The 20,731-nt window shown below is 39.3% G+C and overlaps 1 protein-coding gene across 4 annotated transcripts in view; it reads right to left on the reverse strand.

Moving 5' to 3' along the window:
- Positions 1 to 20,731, reverse strand: part of SLC25A44 (solute carrier family 25 member 44) — a 409,314-nt gene that overhangs the window by 344,382 nt on the left and 44,201 nt on the right. Inside the window, exon 2 of one of the 4 annotated variants that reach the window (XM_044079752.1) lies at positions 1,730 to 1,817. The exons of 2 other annotated variants lie outside the window; for them this stretch is intronic. The gene's annotated coding sequence lies outside the window, so the exon portion shown is untranslated. Of the gene's footprint in view, positions 1 to 1,721; positions 1,818 to 20,731 lie in introns of all 4 variants that reach the window. One more of the 4 variants, XM_044079750.1, reaches the window with a different exon arrangement.

Raw genomic sequence — 20,731 nt, forward strand, 5'->3', positions numbered from 1 at the left:
TCTGCTGATAACTGCAAGCTGGGCAATGCTATCTGACCATCCACTGGTACTGAACATCTCCGGAAAAGGCAGGGATGTGGACATGTCCTGAGCTACTGCAAATGGTCTCAAACGAAAAGCAGAAAGGTGCAGAAGAGTAGCATTTGGCAAAAAAGTTGCTCCCACACCATATGTTACATGAGACCGATGTGGTCATAAACGACCAGAGTGGACAACCTTCTCTCATTTGATCACGTTTTCAACACTGTCAGGAAATCCATCTGTCACAGTTAATCCCTAAAAGAATATATTCATGATCCAAACATGTCATCTTACTACTGTAGTCTTGTGTTAATGGACCCATTATTGAATTCAGTGCCCCCTTTAGTATGTACAATTCCAAGCGTATCACTCAAATGGATATTGTTCATATTTACTAGATTCTTGTTTAGTCCTGCTGTCAATTATATGTTCACTTCAATGTTCAGAAGGGCTAATAACATTTTGCAAATATAGAGACATAATTAGTATGAACACTGCATTCTGTATTAAAACTTTAGTTTACTAGTTGAAAAATTAGTGACTGGACTACAGATAAACAATACCTGAAGTGTTAGGGTTTTGACGAAAACAGTAACTAGAAATCAAATTAAATTCACTTCGTTTTACAGGAATGGCTCTTACACTACTTGAAGGAGGGGGCTTGAATAAGGCACTGAGTGGGACCTGCAACATGCAGTTAAAAAAGTAGCATTTGGGCTTGGGACAGGGTTCTGGGATAAGTTTGTGATGATGACGACAATCTGAAGAAAGTGACTTTTTGGGGTGAGCCTGACAGGAACTTGGAGTAACTGGCAGAGCTTACAGCCTTCAAGTAGCTTTGTGGTCTTAGAGAGACCACTGAATGGGTCCTCAAGTAACTGCTGAAGCTTCAGCAGTTTCTGGGAGGGGAAGAAGATTTTAGCGTTTTTTTTTATTATACATTATAAACACTTAGCACTGTGTACAGTTTAAAAGTTTTGCTAAAGGGGCTGCTCTTTCACATAGTGCAGACTAAATATGGCAATGTCATTTTACTTCATTTTCTACAAAGCCCTCATAATCCATAACTTTATAAGACATTCTAACTGGAAAAATATATTTTGTAGGTCTGCATGCTGTTTGTAAATTAGCAAATATAATAAAAATCTAACTAGTACGCCCTATGGCACAGTGCTTAGCACTCCTACCTTACTATGCTTGTCTCTCATGCCTGGCATGTTCTCAACACAAAGTCTGTCTTTTTCTTCTTTTGATTGAATATGTTTTTACTAGGATTTCCTGTTACCTTTCGTGTCCCAAACTCATGCAGCTGGTGGATTGGTGAGCTTTTAAGCTGCCTTTTAGGTGTGGGTGTATGCATGTTCCGATACAGATGCACATCCCACTCAGCCTTACTTAACTCCTTATGCCAGGATAGGTACCAGCTCAGTACCACCCTTAACCAGATATGCAGTTAATGAACTGAAAACTCTTGATCACTCAATAGTAGGTAGGTAGATGATAGCACCAATGGAGTAAGTATATAGCATTTATGAGTTTCTGCCATTTTAAGACTATTTGAATAATATGAACCCAAGTGCAGCTTCTTCAAAAATCTTATAAAATAACTACATAATAAAAATTAGTACAGCCTACAGAAGGAAGATTGTTAATAAACATGTTTATTTTCATACTACATAAAAGATAATTTGGAGATTTACCCTGGTACCTTCAGGAAATGTACACTTGTCTTCCAAGGTTTCTACAGCAACTGCAGACTGCTGGAACGGTCTAGCATTATGGTGAATTTATTAAGTCTAAATGAAACATACAAATAAAAGGGTAAGGGGACAAAGGCCAACTAGAACATGAAATTTGATTTCTCCAAAACCACTGTTCATGCAACATGGTCTTTCATAATTGTTGGTGCCAGAAAAGTCAGTTTAAGCATACATTATATCTTCTAAACACAGTCTACAATTTCTTATTTTTTACTGATCAAGTTGGAAGGCTGGTTAATTCACAGATTAAAATATACAACGATTCCAAATATTAGCCATCAAAAGCCACAACCAATCCTATACAGAATGGAAACTTAAAATGAAAATACATATACATGTAGTAAAGTTTGCTACCTTTTTCTGTAGGTCATCATCATTAGAGGGTCATAGGTTGTTACTAGGCTAATGACCACTAGGGTCCTTGCAAGCCTAGCTGTGTACCCCAAACCATTTGGTCACAAGTATCATGGGTGTCTATAAGGTGAGCATGTTAGTAAAGAGATAACTAAGGCTTTCTAAGCCTCTGTCCATAAGGGACATGTGGGACAGACTGGGGGGTAAATTTATGATTTCTCATCCAACTGTCAAGGCTTTGTTTGAAAGGGGCCAGAGATGAATGGGTAGCCTATTCCATAGTGCGGGAATCCTTTGGGACACATACCCGTCTCTCCAGTACGTTATGTTTATGTCACAAGTGAAGTTCAGATCCCTGGATCTAGTGTTTCTGGTGCTGTTTGTTTTGGACATGCGCAACAGATCCATCAGGGCTGGGTCTGAGGAAGCCCTAGAAGTCAGGCCAAATATCCATTCTTTTGGAGACTCTTGGTTTAAGATGAAGACACATATTGACACTTGTTTTTTTTGCTCATGCTCAAGTCTGAAGTCCTTGTGGGCTACCAGTGAAGTAGTGTACTAAAACTATATATATATATATATATATATATATATAAAAATAAATGTCCAGGTCTATAACTCCAGGGTAGCTAAATAAACTACATCTCAAAGGATCAAATGGAACACTGCCACCCGCAGTTCCTGAATGCTGTTAAAATGTCATATCTTTGTGCCTCAGACTCGTCACTTTATGCCTCTTGTTTGCTGCTGTTTATTTGTTAAATTACTACTTTTTAACTTGCCTGTGAAGTAGACAACTTGACGAAATAATATTATATATTTATTTTTATATGTAGCCCACTACAATGGAATCTTGAAGCTACCAGAACATACACTACTTAAACAGGTTATCCTCTAGAGCAGGGCCTTGCCTTAATTGTTATGTGACTGCCTGAACTGATATAGCATGTATTAGCAAAATGTGACAAGCCACAAATGTTTTTCACCTGGGTTGTCAAAATAATGTTATTTTTGAATGCACTTAATTTTACAAGTGATTTCACTGCCTGTAAGTAATATGAGGTAGGATGTGCAGGTGTACTCTGCTGAGTAGGTTACATTACTCTGTTTAAGGATGGTTAGTTTTACTCAAAATTCCCATCTTTGGGCATCTTACAAAATTAAATTTACAAACTTAAGATAAAATCCTGTCTCTAGTCGCTGCATTACAACCTACTAAACTAAATAAAGAGGTTATCACCAAGTGACTGCCAACTGTTTTACAGATTAAAGAGATTACAACTGAAGTTCTGTTACGTACAACTATGCATATCAATTCCTTACAATATGTGATTATGCACATAGAACTGTGACTTGTAAAGTATGTGCAGCCTAAAAGCTAAATAAATAAAATATAGAGGAAGGAAGGACCAAACCTCATCTCAGATACGAGGAAACAAATTTATTGCTTCAGCATTTTAATCACTTATTGTATGATTCTCCCTTCTCCTTTTACAGTCCTACATTTCATCCTGTCTTATGCTCCAACTGAACAATGGCGCAACAGCCTGCATGCTTGCCACAGTTTATGCAAAGCAATTAAAATAGTCTATAGGTTTGCTGACAGCACATAGCATTACGGTTGATCCAGGTACCCTAATTTCAGCCTAGTATAATTTCTGTAGGAAATGGCCAGGAAGACATTTACAATGATGGCTAGAAGGGATTGTTATGTTAATTCCCTACCAAAAATCAGCAGTGAATTGGCAGATAGAACAGCGGCATTCAGATTGGTTTATACTAGTTTATTGACCAATATAATTGATATAAGCCAAGCTGTGCGACCCAACCCAGTTTAGTCCTCAAGTATGTTGGCTGCCTATATGGTGGGGGTATGTTAGCAATGAGGTAGATAAGGGTTTTATACATGTGCGAGTGTGGGTGTGGGGGGGCTATGTCGGTTTGTGATTACTTAACTTATTGTTGGCCTCTGTCCATCAGAGACATGGGGTGAATTTATGATTTCCCATACAACGATTAAGATTTCATTTGAAAAGGGTCAGGAATGGACTCTACTTTACGTGGATGGGGAGCCTTTTCCATAGTGCAGGGATTCTCTGAGACACATTGGTCTTTCCAGCAGGTTTTATTTATGCTGCAGGCAAAGTTCAGGTCCTTGGATCAAGTGTTCCTGATGCTATTTGTTTTGTGGATGTGAAGGAGGTCCAGAGCAGAATCTGAGGAAGACTTCTATGCCAGGTAAAGATCACCTCTCAGTAACCTGAAGGAGACTGAGTAAAGAGACAGGGCCTTAAGGCAACCAGTGTAGGACAGGATATTCATACCCTGGATTCTCCGGTGAGAAAACTTTGATGGCATTCTAACTGTTGCAGGTGCCTCATTCGGTACATGTCAAAGGGGGCATTGTATTCAATGATGGATCTGATAACGGCTGAGAAGAGTGGTTCTGTAACTTTCTTGGATAAAGACGCCATAACGTTGCATACGAGTTCTGCAAGATGGAATGATTTCTTACTGTCTTAACTACATGTTAGTCAAAGGCCAAATTACTCACTTATTATCAACATATGCTCAGAAACCTCCAACTACCAGGTCAAGACTTAGAGGTGTTTTGTCAATGGAGTAATTAGCTTGGGTAGACAACTTCGGAAACGGCACTATAATGCGTTTCTTTGTGTTGAGTTTTAATCCATGGTTCTGACACCAATCATTTGTTTGTGTCAGACTGTCTTATAGGACGTTTGTGTTGTGGGGGAGAATTTATGATAACTCCCAATTTATAATCATCTGCAAACTTGGTGAGCCAGAGGTCTTTGGCATCCGTTTCTCAGAAGACAAGTCTAATGCCGAACAGGAGCGGGCCCAACACAGAACCCTGGGGTACTCCACTGATAACTAGTCTCCTGGTGGAAGTGGTCTCATCAATCCTGACTTCTTGGCTCCCATCTGTGAGCCAGCTAGCAAAACTGTGTAGAGATTTATGCCTAGTTCTGAGAGTTTGTCAAAAATACCCGAGTGTGGTATTGTATCAAATGCTTTGGCTAGGTCAGGGTAGGTGGTGTGCAAAGTTTCCCTCATCTTTAGCCTTTAAACCCTCCTGAAGAAGTCTATCAGGCTGAGTAGGCAAGATTTTCCCTTGACAAAGCCAAACTGGGAGAGGTCCAATGTCTGTAAGTTGCCAATGTCCTTGATCATATCCATGATAATTTGTTCCATGGCTTTGCATATTAGACTTGTCAGACTGGTGGGTCTGTAGCTCCTGGGGTTGGTTGATGGTCCACTCTTGTGGAGAAGGATGACTGATGCAGCTCTCCATTCTCTCAGTACATAATCTTTTTTGAGGAAGTAGTTGAACAGTGCCTCTAGTGATCCTGCTGGGCCATGTTTGAGGCTATTTAGGAGGCAACTGGGGACATTACTGCAGCCCACTGAAGTGGCGGTTTTGCTCACAGTGAGTGCCACCACTACCTGCTCCTTGTTGATAGCTGATGGGGGGGAGCTAAATTTATCAGCTAGAATTGCTATGTCACCTTGGTCAGTGAAGGCTGTGCCATTTACCAACAGTTCTGAACACTGCTGTGTGCTATCTTTAAGGTTCCTGACATAGATGAAGAAGACTTTGTGATTGTCCTTAGCATGAGAGGCTATCCGTCCTCATAACTGGTCCTGTCGGACCTTACTGGACATTTTGATTAGCTGAATCAGAGGGATCTTGTCTCTGTGAGAGTTGCACTTTCTGATTTTGGCCATGACTTTTTTTTTGTTATGCACCTTGGTTAAGGTTAGGATTCCACCAGTAGGGTTTGTTTTTTGGTGCTAGATCTCGGTTTCCTTCTGGTAGGTAAGGCAGCCTCAATGCAGCCACCTACATGTTTTATAGGGTTTCTGTGAACAATTCTGCATAGGCAGCTGTGTTCTTGGGGTTTGCAGGAATTTTGACAAACTTTCACTTAGCAGGATGTAGTTAGCTTTAACAGTTTCTGTTACTGGTTTAGTTTGGTTTCCCATCTGATTTTTTTATTCGACAGATACAGCTTTGTGATACACCCTCATCAATGAAGATGTGACACTGGGAGGAGTGCAATGCTCTCCCATGCTGGTGAGTACCAGGTCTAGTACATTTCAGCCCCTGGCTGGAGTGCATACTATCTAGTCTAGGGTGTTTTGTGTTGACAAAGTCCAGGAAACATTGTGGCTGAGAGTCAGAAGCACTGTACCTTTCCCAGTCTACAGAAGGGTAGTTAAAGTCTCCCATAAACAGGGTGTTTGGTTGGATTTTGAGTGCCTCCAGTAGGTCCAGACACAAGCTGTGTTGTTAATGAAGGGTGACCTGTAGCTGACCAGGTCATGGTACAGAACCTTGTCTATGGAAACCTGGATGTGGATGAACTTTATGGCATCATCCTGTTTAACTAATCTGAAGTTGTATTTGTTGCCAACATAAATCAAGACAACTCCACCTTTTGCCCCTGTCTGTGTTGCTGTTCTTTTTTTAAAAAACAAAATCAATTTTTTTTACAAGAGAAGAGAAATATCATAACAATTTTATACAAGCAATTAAAAATGATATGATTATAACATTTCAACAAAACAACTAAAGTATTTACAAAGACATCACTACAATCATCATCAAATTTTAACTAAAAAAAATACCAATTATTGAAAATTTTTTTTTTAACAAATTTTTTAAATTATCATATAATATATAATAAGATTAGTTGTTGTTCTTGACCCAATTGTGTTTATTTCCATATGGCACACTATATTCATAACATTTTTAAATTCATTGAACGAAGGAGGTGTATCTGAAATCCTGTTGCTGTTGTTCTGAATGTGTGGAAGGTACTATAAACTTGCACTGCCGAATACTTTTCTGTGGCTTTAAACCAGGTCTCGGTAACAGCACAGATATCTACATTCGAAAGTGAGAAGAGCTTGTAGAGTGTACAGTTTCTTGAGTAGGCTCCTAGCATTGAGCAGTAATGGGCTGTAAACACAAAAATCCATTTGTATCATTCTGATTTTTGTTGTCTGTTGAGTGAACCACTAGCAGTCTTTACCTGTTTGAATTTTCACAGTAAAACCACTACAGTAGTGCAAAGTAACTGCGAATAGTTGCACAGGACTGAGCAGTTAAGTTATAATAATTACATCAATCTCTATATCTGAGCTTTTGGCAGTATACTCAATTATAGCTGCTTCTTATAATCAATGGATAAATTTCACTCACTTTTCAAACCAATTAAGATACAATCAGATTACATAAACTGAATAAAAATCTTTTAACTATAAGACTCAGCATTAACATTTAAGGTACCACTACCCTCTATCACTCACTAAATAACTCAGACACTTAAGAGTTTGTATGTACAGAGTATATTTTGTAACCTTCCATGACCTTCACAATGATGAATATTTTATGTACAAACCACAAAATGCTCACAGAGAATGAATGATTGTCTGACATTACATGTTTGATCTGTGACAGGTGTAATTATATTAAACAAATGCCACCAACAAAAACATGAACATGAATCTAGCTATGCAAAATCTCTGGCCAATGCCTCTCCAAAAGCCTCAAGTGTTGTCAGCTATGCGTGCATTAATCCTTACATGCCAGTGAAATAGCTACAGCGATTAGTATATCCTGTGACACACAAACATTCCATGGAAATCAAGTTAGCATGCAGGCTTTGTGGAGGTTAAACCAAATCTGCTCTCACTTCACTCTGTTTACATTTGTAAGGCAGGTACGAGGGCTGGATGACCCAGGCACAACAGCAAATACGGGCAGATTTAACCTCTGTCAATGAAAAGTAAGCAACTCGAGTTTTCTTTTAGGTGTTTTATGAGCCAATGTCTAAATTTAATATGCAATGTTACAGAGGAGGACAGGTCCATAATTACCTTGATAAAACTTCTCTCAAATAGCCAAGACGATGGGCAGTATTAGGAGTTTTTATATTACCTTGTTTTTCAACAAAGGACAATTATTTTCTCTCAGAACATTTTAAAAGTGAATGTTGAGCACGCAGTAACGGATATTCAACTGCCTTTTTTTTTTTTTTTTTTTTGAGGAAATTACAATGATGTTCAGTTTTAGGAAACAGAGGAATGAACTGACAGGCATTACTGATGATGGTTTGTATACTGCTTGCGTTTTGAAAGGAATTCAATGTCAAGATGGGTCAGAAATATTCCACACAACAATAAAGACATTAACATCTACGGCACACTGGCTTAAGGGGTAGGTGGTTGCATATCTTTTTTACTATCATGTCAGTGAAGATTTTAAAGGGAAAGATGGGGTAAACTGCGAAAAGTACTTCTGTTGTGAAACTGTGTTCAACCCCCTTTCCCCCTCATTTTGTACATGGGGTTGAGGTGTCAACTTAACATGTTCTAATTGAGGACTATCTGGAATTGTGACTGCCAAATGTTTACATTTACCTAACTTTTGGCAGTACCAAACACTAGACTTGCTATTCTTGTGGTACTGGCAGTAACATGGTTAGAAGAAAGCTGAGCAAAAGCCACCACCACAAAATGCAGTGTGAGAAATACTGATATTTACAGCATATGACCAGAGTTTACAAGTAGATGCAATAAGAGAATGAAATATAGAAGGAATAAGCAAGTTCAACGATATTGCAGACAGTATCTGCTGACGTAATATAATTTTTTAAATGCAGTGTGGAGTGAGTTGAATGAAGTGGTGATGACTGTACCCAAAGGTGAGAGTGGTGATTTGGAGCAGATTTCAGTGGGCATGCTGGTGAAGAGAACAGAGGAGATGAGGAAGTGATGGGTAGGTATGGTGTTAAACAAAGGAATGCAGAAGGTCAGATGGTAGTGGATTTTGCGAAAAGGATGGACATGGCTGTGGTGAATACGTATTTTAACAAGAGGGAGGAGCGTAGGGTGACATACAAGAGTGGGGGAAGATGCACACAGGTAGATTATATCTTATGTAGGAGGGCCAGTTTGAAGGAGATTGGAGACTGTAAAGTGGTGACCGGGGAAAGTGTAGTTAGGAAGCATAGGATGGTGGTTTGCAGGATGACGTTGGTGATCAAGAAAGCAGAGGAGGAGTGTGAGGGCAGCACCAAGGATCAAATGGTGGAAATTGAAAAAGGGTAATTGTGAGGTGGAGTTCAGGGATGAGTTAAGACAGGCACTGGGTGGCAGTGAAGAGTTACCAAACAGCTGGGTAACTACAGCAGAGCTAGTAAGGGAGATGGCTAGAAAGGTGCTTGGTATGACATCTGGACAGAGGAAGGATGACAAAGAGACATGGTGGTGGAATGAGGAAGTACAGGAGAGTATACACAGAAAGAGGTTGGCAAAGAAGAAGTGGGATTGTCAGAGAGATGGAGAAAGTAGACAGGAGTATAAGGAGATGAGGTGCATGGCAAAGAGAGAGGTGGCGAAGGCTAAGGATAAGGCATATGAAGAGTTGTATGAAAGGTTGGACACCAAGGAGGGAGAAAAGGACCTGTCCCGATTGGCTAGACAGAGGGACTGAGCTAGGAAAGATGTGCAGCAGGTAAAGGTGATAAAGGATAATGGAGGGAGACATACTCACAAGCGAGGAGTGTGTGTTGAGGAGATGGAAAGAGTACTTTGAGGGGTTGATGAATGAAGAGAATGAGAGGGAGAGAAGGTTTGATGATATGGGGATAGTGAATTATGAAGTACAATGAATTAGCAAGGAGGAAGTAAGGATAGCTATGAAGAGGATGAAGAATGGAAAGGCTGTTGGTCCAGATGACATACCTGTGGAAACATGGAGGTGTTTAGGTGAAATGGCAGTGGAGATTTTAACCAGATTGTTTAATGAAATCTTGGAAAGTGAGAGGATGCCTGAGTAATGGAGAAAAAGTGTTTTGGTACCAATGTTTAAGAATAAGGGTGAGGATGCCTGAGGAATGGAGAAAAAGTGTTTTGATACCAATGTTTAAAAATAAGGGTGATGTGCAGAGCTGTAGTAACTACAGAGGGATTAAATTGATCAGTCACAGCATGAAGTTATGGGAAAGAGTAGTGGAAGCTAGGTTAAGAAGGGAGGTGATGATTAGTGAACAGCAGTATGGTTTGTGCCGGGAAAGAGCACTACAGATGCGATGTTTGCACTGAGAGTGTTGATGGAGAAGTACAGAGAAGGTCAGAAGGAGTTGCATTGTGCTTTTGTAGACTTAGAGAAAGCATATGACAGGGTACCTAGACAGGAGTTGTGGTATTGTATGAGGAAGTCAGGAGTGTCAGAGAAGTATGTAAGAGTGGTACAGGATATGTACGAGGGTAGTGTGACAGCAGTGAGGTCTGCTGTGGGAGTGACGGATGCATTTAAGGTGGAGGTGGGGTTACATCAAGGATCAGCTCTGAGCCCTTTCTTATTTGCAATGGTGATGGACAGGTTGACAGACGAGATCAGACAGGAGTCCCCATGGACTATGATGTTTGCAGATGACATTGTGATCTGTAATGAGAGTAGGGAACAGGTGGAGGAGACCCTGGAGAGATGGAGATATGCTCTAGAGAGAAGAGGAATGAAGGTCAGCAGGACTAAGACAGAATATATCTGTGTGAATGAGGAGGAGGATAGAGGAATGGTGAGGATGCAGGGAGTAGGAGGTGGTGAAGGTGGATGAGTTTAAATACTTGGGATCAATAGTTCAGAGTAACGGTGAGTGTGGAAGAGAGGTGAAGAAGAGAGTACAGACAGGATGGAGTGAGTGGAGAAGAGTGTCAGGAGTGATTTGTGACAGACTAGTACCAGTAAGACTGAAAGGGAAGGTCTACAAGAGGGTAGTGAGACCAGCTATGTTACATCGGTTGGAGACAGTGGCACTGACAAAAAGGCAGGAGTTTGAGCTGGATGTGGCAGAGTTAAAGATGTTAAGATTTGCACTGGGTGTGACGAGGGTGGACAGGATTACGAATAAGTATATTAGAGGGTCAGCCCAGGTTGGAAGGTTTGGAGACAAAGCCAGAGAGACAAGATTACGTTGGTTTGGACATGTGCTGAGGAGGGATGCTGAGTATATTTGGAAAAAGATGCTAAGGATGAAGCTACCACGTAACAGGAAAAGAGGAAGGCCTAAGAAAAGGTTTATGGATGTGGTGAGAGGACATGCAGGTGGTTGGTGTGACAGAGCAAGATGCAGAGGACAGGAAGAAAATGGAAACAGATGATCCGCTGTGGCAACCCCTAACGGGAACAGCCAAAAGAAGATGATGATGAGTCAGAACTGATTAAAACTTCTACAGTTGTAGCAAGTGTCATTTGAGATATGAAAATATTTATATACAGTAAAATAAGAAATAAGTAACAGTAAAAATTTGAGTTTATCCTAGGATTAGAGATTATGCAAATTTAATTTAACCACGCTGTGAAAAAACTAAATAAATAAAATTAGTAGCTCTACTAAAGAAACAACAGTTAAACCAAAGACAAAGTGAGAGGAAATAAAAGTATGTCATCAAAAGGTTATGTAGAATTTTGTTAGATCTTGTTAAATCTATCCTAGTGATCGTAGAAGGGGATTACTTTTATGGGGTTGATAATCTTTGAAACTATGCTAGGGAGTTAAAATTATGTGACGGCTTACCTAGGGTAGACAGATAAGGAAGTGGAAGGTTTTTAAGGTGGATGGGAGATAATATTGGAACATTATTGATGTGAAAGTTTAAAGGGAGAGTGTCAAAGACGCAGCTCTCAGAACACTTTTTATTTTTTTGTCACTAATGTATACTTAAGTGTTGCACTTGGCACCCATGTCACTGAATCTGCACTTTTCAGCTTACTTTTACAGTAAATACACTGTTTGTGTTTCAGGAGCGCCCCACTCTCCAATTTGGCCAGGTAAGACCACCCCCATCTGACGTTATCTGGCGCACCCATTCTCCACCCTTTCTTCTTTAGTTATGACCACGCTTTCCTTTTCCAAATTTATTTTCACTCCCTAGGGGAATAGATACATTACTACTTTGGTTCCCATGTAGTCGTCTTCCAAAGCATGTTGCCTTTCTATAATTCTAGCTGTATTATCATACTATTAGAATGTTAAAAAAGAAAGTGACCATCTTAAATGCAACAGAACTAAATGATCCATTCCTTCATAGCTCTAAACAAAAATGTGACAATATCTCGTTTGGGTACTGTATGTAATACCAATTGCTTCCTTTGTAGCCCTCGATGTTCTTGCTGAGGAATCAGGAACAAACTTATAGTGGAAAAGCCTAATATTAGAATCAGTTTTTAAATATCACTCTAGTTTTCTTGAAAAGTTAATATAATAACAATGCCATGAAGTGCCTTTTCTCTGACTATCGAGGAAACTCTTTGTCGGTCAGCAAGATTCCTGACAGAGCAATGAATGTCTTTGCAGAGCTTCACAAATGCTAGCCTGCTACCCATATCAGTTGTATAACTTTAAACCTCTTTATCTCCACTAGAAGCAGATAACCAAAGCAATTTTTAAAGTTATTGGTACCGATAAGCTGACAGACTAATAGGATGTGAATTGATTCATAATCGGAAGTAAAGGAAGTCAATAACTCCTCCATCTATTGTGTGTAATTCACCAACTTTGTTCCTTTTTTTTTTTGTAGTATTACTAAATGCCAAGTAAAATATATATATATATATATATATATATATATATATATATATATATATATATATATGTATATGTGTATATATACATAATAAGGTGCAATGGTGCAGCAGTGTAATACCAGCTTCATAAACGAATGCCGATACTGCATTTGCAGTTACGGTAATGCGCTAACGCGCCTAGTGTTTTAACTGTAAACACTTTTTTTGATTAGTAACAAGCATATTGCTGTTATTTTAGTCAAAACATTTATTTACGTATTTATGTTTTGTTTGTTTGTGCTTTTTATGTTGGTAGAGAAAGTGTTGTTTTTCTTTACAAGGCACCAGATGACCTAGATACATGTCTGGAGAAAGACACAAAATCAGGACGAGTTAATGAAACAGCAAGTTTTGCATAAGGATGCATTTTCTGGACAACATTTGCCACTGTTAACTATAATCCTCCCTAATGAAATTCACATATTGAACAAGGGACAGCGTTATAACTTAGAAGCAATATCAGTATATTAATGTTCTGCACCACGTGCTTCCTTTATATCTTTCAACAACTTTGCTCAAGGCATGGGACAAAGTGAAGATGGAATGACAAACTCTGGAGCATTTTTTTTTTAAATATTACTTGTATTAGCTTTTCAAAAGAATTAAACAGGCTTTCCATCACCAAACATGCTCTAAACAAGAAGTAAAACATGTTAGTGCATGACATTACTAACTGAAAACCATTGTTCTTTACAAGTAAACACAGCTCTAATCAGTGACAAATTTCAAAATAATCAGGAACAAATATAGAAATAATTACTGACAATCAGTGACACTTCCAAAATATTAGTACGATCAACTTAAATAATTGATAGAATAAGGGAATGTGGATTAATATACATTATCTGAAGTAAAGGTTTATAACTTTAGTTATTGTCATTTACTAAGTTTAGATAATCACTTTTTTTCCAAAAGTCACTCGTTTTACGAGGAATTAAGAGGGACTGCTAAAATTTCAGTCAAAATCATGGTCATTTCTGAAAATCTGGGACAGCTGAGAGGTATGGCAATAACACAAAAGTGCCATATTTTCAGAAATGACCCTGATTTTTGACTGAAATTTTAACTCTGTCCTTCTTAATTCCTCCTAAAACTAATGACTTTTGGAGTGCAACACAGATTTACACCCTGTTGTGTGCACACACCTGCTGTTGCATGCTTGTGTCAACACACAACGCACACACATGCTGTTGATTGCTTCTTCTATTCTGTGTCTGTGTGGGGAATTTAAACATATGGCATTTCACTTCTGTCTGGAGAATAAAGCATGGACATTATCAGTAAGGTGTGTGTGTGTGTGTGTGTGTGTGTGTGTGTGTGTGTGTGTGTGTGTGTGTGTGTGTGTGTGTGTGTGTCTGTGTGTGTGTGTCTGTGTCTGTGTGTGTGTCTGTCTGTGTGTGTGTGTGTGTGTGTGTGTGTGTGTGTGTGTGTGTGTGTGTGTGTGTGTGTGTGTGTGTGTGTGTGTGTGTGTGATATACCCTTGTTAAGGACGGCAGGTTACTTAATTTACTCAGGCTCAAACCAACTACCAGACTGAATTTCAGTACATTTTTAAGGAATTGTGAGATTCAAGGGAAGAGAGGTTTACTGCTGCTCACACTAAGTCTGTTTTCTATGTGCAACTGTTTTGTTTTGCAAATAGTCATTACTCTTTGTTCGAGAGAATTTGAAAGCAGTGTTAGTAGCACAATAGGTAGCATACTTACTATCAGGTTACCAGTTTTTATGTACCACAGGCAATTTATTCTTCAAGATCAGCAGGGACTGAAACTGTGATGAAATATTGAAATATAAAATTGTTTGCTAGTAGCAACCTCTTCATTAGTTACAGATCTTTTTAATGTGGAATCATTCAGATGATTTTTACTTCTGCAGGGATTGTGCATATTGGTGGATTGTAATGAAAAAAGTTTGAGTGGCCTTTTATGGTTGAAATGTTCTGAAATGGGCAGTTTTGTCATTGTTGGTTCATACATTTTGCTTTATTGCTTACTGGAAAAATGTTTTAAACTACAAATTTCTAACAACTGGTGCTGTATTATACAAGGAATATAATTTAATACAATCAGGAAGGCGAATCAAAGAACACATGCCTGTATGCGTTGTCCTAAAAATATGTGCAAGGAGCCTATGGTTTGAAAATAGACCAAAGGGAAACTTAATACATTAACAATCAGATGCATTTTCTTTGAATGTGAGTTTCAAGTTCAGAGAAGTTTACTGTTAATACCAAGCCTGATCACACTCACAGCCATACTCATCCATTCCGCCATGCGCGCGTGAGAGTACACACACACACACACACACACACACACACACACACACACACACACACACACACACACACACACACACACACACACCTCCATATCCTCTACTGCTACCTTCCAGACAGACACACACCAACACATGCAGCCCCCTATATACACACAATCACACACACCCACACACTACTAAACTCTCCAGCACTTACTTATACCAGATTTTTGGCCATGTTCATTGCAGCAAGCAGCCATGAAAGTTTACAAAACAGACACATTTTATGAATCAGTCAGCTGTGGAAATGCCTTACTGTAGGCAGTCCCAGAGGAGACCACATGGCTAAATAGTAAATGCCTCTCTCCCAGACTGTTTATTAGCATGTAATACATTCATCGAGACAACCCACAGTGATCTTGCACATTTTCATGTTGCAGTACTGTGGTAAGGCTGTGTCTGAATCAGAAATTCTTACTGCAAAGTATATACAACCTTTTTGTTTTTGGAACTCTGTCTTCACTGTGTTTATGTTGCTAAATTTTATACTTAGTCACTGGAATGCTTTATGCTGTAGGATCTATGTATCATTTATTTACCTATTCATTCACACATAGCTTTAAACAGGCAGGCACTCTGTGTAACTTTTTATAAAAATCTGTTGAGCATTTGGGTTTGTGTGCAAATTTATGGTTGTAGCAAATTTTGACAAATGTTGCATCTGATGTTGTCAATTTTTATTCATTCCTCAATGATTGGGTTTGGATCCAACCCTCGGATACTCAGCTGCTTTTTACAGCTCATGGCTACTGGAAACTCTTGAACTCCCTTACTTATAATGCTGTAGTCCACTACCATACCTAAGATCTTGTTTGTCACCTTCTCATACAGACATGGTTGCTGTGAGCTCTCAAGTGTTAGATAAGCGCTTTAATTACCTAATTACTTATATTTTTTCTATCCTTCTGATGATATTTGCGTATTGTATAGCCACCATTATCCTACACAATTTTAGTGTATTTCTTTCTACCATTGTTGGTATTGAGTTTTATTTTACTTATCTTTACCCTTATGGTAATGTCTTTTACCATAGTCAGTAGTTTCTTCTCCCCTTTCTTTCTTTATTTCTTTCAAAAAAAATAAAACATAAAATTAAGTTTTTCCTTATTCTTAATATTATAAATTTTGTGAAGATGGCTGAAAAGACTTCAGGCTTTAAAAAATGTTAGCAGTGTGGGCACAAGATTTCACTTCCTGATGCACACGATTTGTGTTTATATTGCTAGGGCCCTGCTCACTTAAATGTAGACTGTGATATCTCCACAGCCTTTAACCACAGCACTTTGGTAGACTGTAAGAGCAAACTAATTATGAAAGGTCTTCTCCCTATGACTTTCTTGGAATCACTATCTGGAGCTCAACCCTCGAAGCCCGACAAGAGACAGCCCCGGAAAAGGCTGTCTGGCACCTCTGGATTCTGCACTCTATCCTCAGATCCAACCACAGAGCCTGCTCACAATGTGTCAAAAAAGTCTTATCTGAAGACTAAATCTAAATAAGACTAAAAGGGGATCTGCAACAAGTGTACCTGTTGTAAACTAAGCTCACTTGGAGGGTCACTGAGTATCATTTGGAGGGAATGAAATCCCTGATGAAAATGGAGACATTACCACCATTTCCAGACGGCTTGAAGGAAGCACAGAAACTAGGTGAAGAGAAGGGTACCCTTATTCCTTATAAACCATGTCTCAATCACTACATAAATATAGACTCATTCCAGGTGCATATGTACCTCCAGATCCTGCAGTTTATTATGAAGACCCCTGGCATTGAGAAAGGTCGACTTAATGTTATCTAGCAGGTGATTTGATGGTTATGTTGGGATGTTCATTAGATGAGCTCTGACTAAAAAATACACATTGGGGTAGCAAAGGCTTTGTCCAGTATTGAGAAGTCCTCGAATGTGAATGTGTGGGTTAGAGTCAGAGTAAGTGTTAGGTAAGGGGTAGATAAAGTGCGTGTATGACTGTAAGTGTTTAGGGGTATGGTTAAGTTATGGGATAAATTAGGTAAGATAACAGATTAAGAGTGTGTGCGATTGGTAGTGTTTATGGTTAGGCTAAGGGATAGAGTGTGTGTGTGTGTGTGTGTGTGTGTGTGTGTGTGTGTGTGTGTGTGTGTGTGTGTGTGTGTGTGTGTGTGTGTGTGTGTGTGTGTGTGTGTGTGTCCTAAATGACTTCTGTAGTGGTAGTGTTACAGGAGCAGATTTTTTTTTTTAATTTAAGATGCAGGTTAGAATTAGGGGCAGGGTTAGCACATATTACTAAATTAGATCATGGAGGCTTTGCTGGTTATAATGGATCCAGTAATTCAAACACTCTTTTATACATCCATATATTAAACAGTCCAGCTAATACTAAGGCCATAGTTTTAAATCTACTCCAACAAATAAATAAAACATGGTGTAGGGATAGTTGTAACACAGGGCTTAACCACTTCTTTGGAACAAACTAACTCTCCGCATTAAACAATGTGGCCCATTCTTTGCCTTTAAAAAGGATAAATGGTTGTGTATTCATAAATTCACCCCCTAGTATGACTGGCCTGGCCCTTCTTGAAAAGGGAGGAAAAACTCAAGGGTGGGTAGTGGAAATGTCCTTGCAGCGCCTAAGAACCTGCGACATATGACTAAGCCACATCCCTGCACTGAAGCAGAGTTAGTAGACCTTACATGCTTATGCCTGCTTTCCTGGTGACTCCTGAGCGACATGTATGGGCTTGTAGTATCTGGGAGTGGAGACGGAGTATGTGCTGCCTTGTTGCCTCTGAAGTCTGAGATCTTTTAGAGTCTGTATATGCATGGTATTTTTATAGACAGTATGTGCACTGGTGAGTGCATTGCAGGACCATAACATTTTACATGGCCAGTAAAAAAATATCAAGTATACCAGTCAAAATATTTTAATGTACTTTTTGCTTTTGTGTTTCAGATCACCTTGAGATGTTGGTTTCTGTAAGCTTAACCCAACTCATAAATTTAGAGGTTTTGATTCTTGTAGGAAAATGCATCAATAAAATGAATGTATTTCCTCTCATGTCGACGTCTGTTTATACAACTCTCCTTTATTAAGTTAGTTATTTATTATTATGCTAGCCTAGGTCTGTAACTAGAGCAGGGAGAAGTGGTGCTGACCCCAGATGCAAGCTGTCAGGGGTTGCAGGTGGAGATGGTGTGCAAGCGCTTTGCGGTCAGATTACAACGTTATATGTGGTGATTTAACTGTAGCTTGTTACAGTTAAATCCCCACATATAACGTTGTAACAATTAAATTCCCACATATAACATTGTAACAATTAAATCCCCACATATAACGTTGTAATCTGACTGCAAAGCACTTGCACACCATAGGCACTTGCAACCCCTGACAGCACCACTTCTCCCTGCTCTAGTTAGAGGTTATAGACCTAGGCTAGCAAATAACTAACTAACTAACTAAACAACTTTTGTAGAATGACTGCCAGTACTAACTTCCCGAGTCACACACTATGAGCACCTAGCGCCTTTTTGGCAAATGAGTAAAATATCTCTTTGGCTGCAATATGTTATTTAAGTATTTACATTTTTTTCCATTGGAGAAACTGATTTTTTTTTGGGGTGGGGGGTGGCAAATGAGTAAAATATCTCTTTGGCTGCAATATGTTGCTTAAGTATTTACATTTTTTTCCATTGGAGAAACTGATTTTTTTTGGGGGGGGGGGTTGAAGTTTCTGTGATAGGAACCATTAGCGTTGTTGGTATTTTCCACTGGGAATAAAAACAATCATGGGAAAGCGAAGCAGGGTCATATTTAAATAACTGAGGGCAGGGAAGGGGGTGTGTATAATGACATCACACTGTGGGTAGTACAACTTGTCAAAACTGAGAGTGGGACGCTCCAGAAGCAGAAACAGGGATTTTACTCAAAATTAAACAGGAAAGTATTGTGGGACAAATGTGTGCAATGAAAATAATGCACTGGTGTAAAAAAAAACAAAAAGTGTTCTGAACGCTGTAACTTTGACGCTCTCCCTTTAATGGAGATGATTTTTCCACCAGCTTTACATTCACTGTAGCCTGTTTTGCAGCTAGAGGGGTATTTTAGTCATTTGCCTAAAAGGTGCTAGGTGCACATAGTGTGAGACTCGTGAGTTCAGTACTGGCATACAATCTACAAATGTTATTTATTTATTATTGTATTTATTTATTTATTGTGCTAACAGTATGAAAGGGAGGTGGGAGTTGCTTTAGGAGTGCAGTACCAGCCTACTGGCATTCACCACTCAGCTAATCTCTCTCTCTTTTTTTCTGTTGGGCGAGTTCCGTTAGGCGATCGTGACAGTTTGCAATCTGCAGCTCTGATTTCAGCACCTTGAACAGATGCCGTTAACGGCAGCTGTAACCATACTTCTCAATTTCTTATCTCTTGCTCAAGAAATCTCGGCAAAGCACAAAATAAAAAGCCCAAATCAGAGCCGGATTTTAATTATTGTTCTTATAAACTTAGAAAGTAACTAGAACAAGATTTGTGTTAACGTGCATTTTCTGAAGAATAAAAAGTTTGAAACTAGAATGCCTATCATTATGTATTGATTTTGGTTTTTAGTGATTTTGATTTGTTCAGAAAACCACAGATTTTATGCAGACTAAAAATATGAGAGAAAATCTGAGCATTTGGCGAATATTTGAACAGTTGAAGGGTATGGCTCTAAATAGAAGTTATGTCCTTACCATAACGTTCCATGTGGAGTGTTCATCTCGCCTTTGTTCTTACACATGGGTTCGGAGCCGATCCTCAGCTCCATGTCGGCCGCTTAGAAAGCTCTGCATCGAGAAGAAGCTCGAGACCAACCTAACTCCCACAATCCCTCTCTGCCTTTACCTCAGATCTAGTTTGCAAGCAAACCAGAAGTAAACAGAAGAGAATATACACATTCATGCATAAAAACATAGCTGAATACAGCACAAGAAGTAAACAAGGCAGAAGCCGGAGAACCAATCCAGACAACTAAACCGGACGTTCTTCCTGAGGGTGGGAGGGTGGGAATGTAAGAACAAAGGCGAGATGAACACTCCACATGGAACGTTATGGTAAGGACATAACTTCTATATGTGAGAGTGTTCAATCTCGCCGTTTGTTCTTACACATGGGTAGCGTCCCTAGCTCCATGTTCCTGAGGAACTCACGGGAGAACGTTCCTGAGCACAGTGGAACCAAAGGTTGCCCTGTCCCTGGAAATCCTGTCTACTTTGTAATGAGTAATGAATGTATGTAGTTTAGACCAAGTGGCTGCCGCACAAATAGTGTCCAACGGTAGTCGGGCTGCATGAGCCAAGGAAGTAGATATTGATCTTGTAGAATGCCCTTTGGGCTTGACAGGTAAGTTCTGCTCAGAGGCAGTATAAACAAAAATAATACAATCGGAAAGCCATTTGGAAAGGGTTCTTTTCGAAACTGCCATGCCCTTTTTGCTGTCTGCAAAGGCTATAAAAAGCTGGTCTGTTTTTCTGTGATCCTTTGTTCTATCCAAGTAAAACCTGAGTTGTCTATGAACATCTAACTTGTGTAACATATATTCCAACTTATTGGAATGGTTCTTGAAAAAGGTGGGGAGCGCAATGGACTGATTAATATTATTAACG

This window comes from Protopterus annectens, chromosome 8.part0 (assembly GCF_019279795.1).
Source record: "Protopterus annectens isolate FY-2018-M chromosome 8.part0, PAN1.0, whole genome shotgun sequence".
Classification (NCBI taxonomy): Eukaryota; Metazoa; Chordata; order Ceratodontiformes; family Protopteridae; genus Protopterus; species Protopterus annectens.